The following is a 7488-nucleotide window of genomic DNA, read 5'->3' as shown; positions in this document are numbered from 1 at the left end:
GAACCATTCCTGTGACACCAGTTATAGATTCCGATGCTTCACTTCAGGTTTACTGTATCCCTCTGACCTTCTTATTGACGAAGGAACACAGAAATTGGATCGGAATTAAATACAAAAGACACAATGCCGACTTAAGTACAAGAAAATTGACCCTTCTTACTGTCTATGTTTTCAACCATTCATGTGACACTAGTTATAGATTCCGATGCTTCACTTTAGGTTTACTGTATCCCTCTGACCCACTTATTGACAATGAAACACAGAAAATGCATCGGATTAAATACAAAAGGCACAATGCCGACTTAAGTACAAGAAAATTGACACTTCTTTCTGTCTATGTTTTGAACCATTCCAGTGACACTAGTTATAGATTCCGATGCTTCACTTCAGGTTCACTGTATCCCTCTGACCTACATATTGACGAAGAAACACTGAAATTGCACTGGAGTTAAATACAAAAGGCACAATGCCGACTTAAGTACAAGAAAACTGACTCTTCTTACTGTCAATGCTTTGAACCATTCCTGTGACACTAGTTATAGATTCCGATGCTTCACTTCAGGTTCACTGTATCCCTCTGACCTTCTTATTGACGATGCAACACAGAAATTGCATCGGAACTAAATACTAAAGGCACAATGCCGACTTAAGTACGAGAAAACTGACTCTTCTTACTGTCTATGCTTTGAACCATTCCTGTGACACTAGTAATAGATTCCGATGCTTCACTTCAGGTTTTCTGTATCCCTCTGACCTTCTTATTGACGATGAAACACAGAAATTTAATCGGAATTAAATACAAAACGCACAATGCCGACTTAAGTACCTGAAAACTGACTCTTCTTACTTTCTATGTTTTGAACCATTCCTGTGACACCAGTTATAGATTCCGATGCTTCACTTCAGGTTTACTGTAACCCTCTGACCTTCTTATTGACGATGAAATACAGAAATTGCATCGGAATTAGATACAAAAGGCACAATGCCGACTTAAGTACAAGAAAACTGACTCTTCTTACTGTCTATGCTTTGAACCATTCCTGTGACATTAGTAATAGATTCCGATGCTTCACTTCAGGTTTTCTGTATCCCTCTGACCTTCTTATTGACGATGAAACACAGAAATTTAATCGGAATTAAATACAAAAGGCACAATGCCGACTTAAGTACAAGAAGACTGACTCTTCTTACTGTCTATGTTTTGAACCATTCCTGTGACACCAGTTATAGATTCCGATGCTTCACTTCAGGTTTACTGTATCCCTCTGACCTTCTTATTGACGAAGGAACACAGAAATTGCATCGGAATTAAATACAAAAGACACAATGCCGACTTAAGTACAAGAAAACCGATTCTTCTTACTGTGTATGTTTTGAACCATTCCTGTGACACTAGTTATAGATTCCGATGCTTCACTTCAGGTTTACTGTATCCCTCTGACCTTCTTATTGACGATGAAACACAGAAATTTCATCGGATTAAATACAAAAGGCATAATGCCGACTTAAGTACAAGAAAACTGACTCTTCCTACTGTCTATGTTTTGAACCATTCATGTGATTCTCGTCACAGATTCCGATGCTTTTACTTCAGGTTTACTGCATCCCCCTGAACTTCTTATTGACGATGAAACACAGAAATTGCTGCGAAATTAAATACAAAAGGCACAATGCCGACTTAAGTACAAGATAACTGACTCTTCTTATTTTCTATGTTTTGAACCGTTCCTGTGACACCAGTTATAGATTCCGATGCTTCACTTCAGGTTTACTGTATCCCTCTGACCTTCTTATTGACGATGAAATACAGAAATTGCATCGGAATTAGATACAAAAGACACAATGCCGACTTAAGTACAAGAAAACCGACTCTTCTTACTGTCAATGTTTTGAACCATTCCTGTGACACTAGTTATAAATGCCGATGCTTCACTTCAGGTTCACTGTATCCCTCTGACCTTCTTATTGACGATGCAACACAGAAATTGCATCGGAACTAAATACTAAAGGCACAATGCCGACTTAAGTACCTGAAAACTGACTCTTCTTACTTTCTATGTTTTGAACCGTTCCTGTGACACCAGTTATAGATTCCGATGCTTCACTTCAGGTTTACTGTATCCCTCTGACCTTCTTATAGACGATGAAATACAGAAATTGCATCGGAATTAAATACAAAAGGCACAATGCCGACTTAAGTACAAGAAAACCGACTCTTCTTACTGTCTATGTTTTGAACCATTCTTGTGACACTAGTTATAGATTCCGATGCTTCACTTCAGGTTTACTGTATCCCTCTGACCTTCTTATTGACGATGAAACACAGAAATTTCATCGGATTAAATACAAAAGGCACAATGCCGACTTAAGTACAAGAAAACTGACTCTTCCTACTGTCTATGTTTTGAACCATTCATGTGATTCTCGTCACAGATTCCGATGCTTTTACTTCAGGTTTACTGTATCCCTCTGAACTTCTTATTGACGAAGAAACACAGAAATTGCTGCGGAATTAAATACAAAAGGCACAATCCCGACTTAAGTACAAGATAACTGACTCTTCTTACTGTCTATGCTTTGACATATTCCTGTGACACTAGTTATAGATTCCGATGCTTCACTTCAGGTTACTCTATCCCTCTGACCTTCTTATTGACGATGAAACACAGAAATTGCATCGGAATTAAATAGAAAAGGCACAATGCCGACTTAAGTACAAGAAAACTGACTCTTCTTACTGTCAATGCTTTGAGCCATTCCTGTGACACTAGTTATAGATTCCGATGCTTCACTTCAGGTTCACTGTATCCCTCTGACCTTCTTATTGACGATGCAACACAGAAATTGCATCGGAACTAAATACTAAAGGCACAATGCCGACTTAAGTACAAGAAAACTGACTCTTCTTACTGTCTATGCTTTGAACCATTCCTGTGACACTAGTAATAGATTCCGATGCTTCACTTCAGGTTTTCTGTATCCCTCTGACCTTCTTATTGACGATGAAACACAGAAATTTAATCGGAATTAAATACAAAAGGCACAATGCCGACTTAAGTACCTGAAAACTGACTCTTCTTACTTTCTATGTTTTGAACCATTCCTGTGACACCAGTTATAGATTCCGATGCTTCACTTCAGGTTTACTGTATCCCTCTGACCTTCTTATTGACGATGAAATACAGAAATTGCATCGGAATTAGATACAAAAGGCACAATGCCGACTTAAGTACAAGAAAACTGACTCTTCTTACTGTCTATGCTTTGAACCATTCCTGTGACACTAGTAATAGATTCCGATGCATCACTTCAGGTTTTCTGTATCCCTCTGACCTTCTTATTGACGATGAAACACAGAAATTTAATCGGAATTAAATACAAAAGGCACAATGCCGACTTAAGTACAAGAAGACTGACCCTTCTTACTGTCTATGTTTTGAACCATTCCTGTGACACCAGTTATAGATTCCGATGCTTCACTTCAGGTTTACTGTATCCCTCTGACCTTCTTATTGACGAAGGAACACAGAAATTGCATCGGAATTAAATACAAAAGACACAATGCCGACTTAAGTACAAGAAAACCGACTCTTCTTACTGTGTATGTTTTGAACCATTCCTGTGACACTAGTTATAGATTCCGATGCTTCACTTCAGGTTTTCTGTATCCCTCTGACCTTCTTATTGACGATGAAACACAGAAATTTCATCGGATTAAATACAAAAGGCATAATGCCGACTTAAGTACAAGAAAACTGACTCTTCCTACTGTCTATGTTTTGAACCATTCATGTGATTCTCGTCACAGATTCCGATGCTTTTACTTCAGGTTTACTGCATCCCCCTGAACTTCTTATTGACGATGAAACACAGAAATTGCTGCGGAATTAAATACAAAAGGCACAATGCCGACTTAAGTGCAAGATAACTGACTCTTCTTACTTTCTATGTTTTGAACCGTTCCTGTGACACCAGTTATAGATTCCGATGCTTCACTTCAGGTTTCCTGTATCCCTCTGACCTTCTTATTGACGATGAAATACAGAAATTGCATCGGAATTAGATACAAAAGACACAATGCCGACTTAAGTACAAGAAAACCGACTCTTCTTACTGTCAATGTTTTGAACCATTCCTGTGACACTAGTTATAAATGCCGATGCTTCACTTCAGGTTCACTGTATCCCTCTGACCTTCTTATTTACGATGCAACACAGAAATTGCATCGGAACTAAATACTAAAGGCACAATGCCGACTTAAGTACCTGAAAACTGACTCTTCTTACTTTCTATGTTTTGAACCGTTCCTGTGACACCAGTTATAGATTCCGATGCTTCACTTCAGGTTTACTGTATCCCTCTGACCTTCTTATTGACGATGAAATACAGAAATTGCATCGGAATTAAATACAAAAGGCACAATGCCGACTTAAGTACAAGAAAACCGACTCTTCTTACTGTCTATGTTTTGAACCATTCCTGTGACACTAGTTATAGATTCCGATGCTTCACTTCAGGTTTACTGTATCCCTCTGACCTTCTTATTGACGATGAAACACAGAAATTTCATCGGATTAAATACAAAAGGCATAATGCCGACTTAAGTACAAGAAAACTGACTCTTCCTACTGTCTATGTTTTGAACCATTCATGTGATTCTCGTCACAGATTTCGATGCTTTTACTTCAGGTTTACTGTATCCCTCTGAACTTCTCATTGACGAAGAAACACAGAAATTGCTGCGGAATTTAATACAAAAGGCACAATGCCGACTTAAGTACAAGATAACTGACTCTTCTTACTGTCTATGCTTTGACATATTCCTGTGACACTAGTTATAGATTCCGATGCTTCACTTCAGGTTACTCTATCCCTCTGACCTTCTTATTGACGATGAAACACAGAAATTGCATCGGAATTAAATAGAAAAGGCACAATGCCGACTTAAGTACAAGAAAACTGACTCTTCTTACTGTCAATGCTTTCAACCATTCCTGTGACACTAGTTATAGATTCCGATGCTTCACTTCAGGTTCACTGTATCCCTCTGACCTTCGTATTGACGATGCAACACAGAAATTGCATCGGAACTAAATACTAAAGGCACAATGCCGACTTAAGTACAAGAAAACTGACTCTTCTTACTGTCTATGCTTTGAACCATTCCTGTGACACTAGTAATAGATTCCGATGCTTCACTTCAGGTTTTTTGTATCCCTCTGACCTTCTTATTGACGATGAAACACAGAAATTTAATCGGAATTAAATACAAAAGGCACAATGCCGACTTAAGTACCTGAAAACTGACTCTTCTTACTTTCTATGTTTTGAACCATTCCTGTGACACCAGTTATAGATTCCGATGCTTCACTTCAGGTTTACTGTATCCCTCTGACCTTCTTATTGACGATGAAATACAGAAATTGCATCGGAATTAGATACAAAAGGCACAATGCCGACTTAAGTACAAGAAAACTGACTCTTCTTACTGTCTATGCTTTGAACCATTCCTGTGACACTAGTAATAGATTCCGATGCTTCACTTCAGGTTTTCTGTATCCCTCTGACCTTCTTATTGACGATGAAACACAGAAATTTAATCGGAATTAAATACAAAAGGCACAATGCCGACTTAAGTACAAGAAGACTGACCCTTCTAACTGTCTATGTTTTGAACCATTCCTGTGACACCAGTTATAGATTCCGATGCTTCACTTCAGGTTTACTGTATCCCTCTGATCTTCTTATTGACGAAGGAACACAGAAATTGCATCGGAATTAAATACAAAAGACACAATGCCGACTTAAGTACAAGAAAACCGACTCTTCTTACTGTGTATGTTTTGAACCATTCCTGTGACACTAGTTATAGATTCCGATGCTTCACTTCAGGTTTACTGTATCCCTCTGACCTTCTTATTGACGATGAAACACAGAAATTTCATCGGATTAAATACAAAAGGCATAATGCCGACTTAAGTACAAGAAAACTGACTCTTCCTACTGTCTATGTTTTGAACCATTCATGTGATTCTCGTCACAGATTCCGATGCTTTTACTTCAGGTTTACTGCATCCCCCTGAACTTCTTATTGACGATGAAACACAGAAATTGGTGCGGAATTAAATACAAAAGGCACAATGCCGACTTAAGTACAAGATAACTGACTCTTCTTACTGTCTATGCTTTGACATATTCCTGTGACACTAGTTATAGATTCCGATGCTTCACTTCAGGTTACTCTATCCCTCTGACCTTCTTATTGACGATTAAACACAGAAATTGCTTCGGAATTAAATACAAAAGGCACAATGCCGACTTAAGTACAAGAAGACTGACTCTTCTTACTGTCTATGTTTTGAACCATTCCTATGACACCAGTTATAGATTCCGATGCTTCACTTCAGGTTTACTGTATCCCTCTGACCTTCTTATTGACGAAGGAACACAGAAATTGCATCGGAATTAAATACAAAAGACACAATGCCGACTTAAGTACAAGAAAACTGACTCTTCTTACTGTCTATGTTTTGAACCATTCCTGTGAGACTAGTTATAGATTCCGATGCTTCACTTCAGGTTTACTGTATCCCTCTGACCCTCTTATTGACAATGAAACACAGAAAATGCATCGGATTAAATACAAAAGGCACAATGCCGATTTAAGTCCAAGAAAACTGACACTTCTTTCTGTGTATGCTTTGAACCATTCCTGTGACACTAGTTATACATTCCGATGCTTCACTTCAGGCTTACTGTATCCCGCTGACCTTCTTATTGACGATGAAACACAGAAATTTCTTTGGAATTAAATACAAAAGGCACAATAGCGACTTAAGTACAAGAAAACTGACTCTTCTTACTGTCTATGTTTTGATCCATTCCTGTGACACTAGTTATAGATTCCGTGCTTCACTTCAGGATTACTGTATCCCTTGGACCTTCTTATTGACGATGAAACATAGAAATAGAATCGGAATTAAATAGAAAAGGAACAATGCCGACTTAAGTACAAGAAAACTGACTCTTCTTACTGTCTATGTTTTGAACCATTCCTGTGACACTAGTTATAGATTCCGATGCATCACTTCAGGTTTACTGTATCTCTCTGACCTTCTTATTGAAGATGAAGCAAAGAAATTGCATCGAAATTAAATACAAAAGGCACAATGCCGACTTAAGTACAAGAAAACTGACTCTTCTTACTGTCTACGTTTTGAACCATTCCTGTGACACTAGTTAAAGATTCCGATGCTTTACTTCAGGTTCACTGTATCCCTCTGACCTTGTTATTGACGATGAAACACTGATATTGCATCGGAATTAAATACAAAAGGCACAATGCCGACTTAAGTACAAGAGAACTGACTCTTCTTACTGTCTATGTTTTGAACCATTTCTGTGACACTAGTTATAGATTCCGATGCTTCACATCTGGTTTACTGTATGCCTCTGACCTTTTTATTGACGATGAAACACAGAAATTGC

Source organism: Schistocerca serialis, unplaced genomic scaffold, assembly GCF_023864345.2.
Source record: "Schistocerca serialis cubense isolate TAMUIC-IGC-003099 unplaced genomic scaffold, iqSchSeri2.2 HiC_scaffold_867, whole genome shotgun sequence".
NCBI classification, from domain to species: Eukaryota; Metazoa; Arthropoda; class Insecta; order Orthoptera; family Acrididae; genus Schistocerca; species Schistocerca serialis.
Note: the sequence above shows the minus strand (reverse complement) of the source record.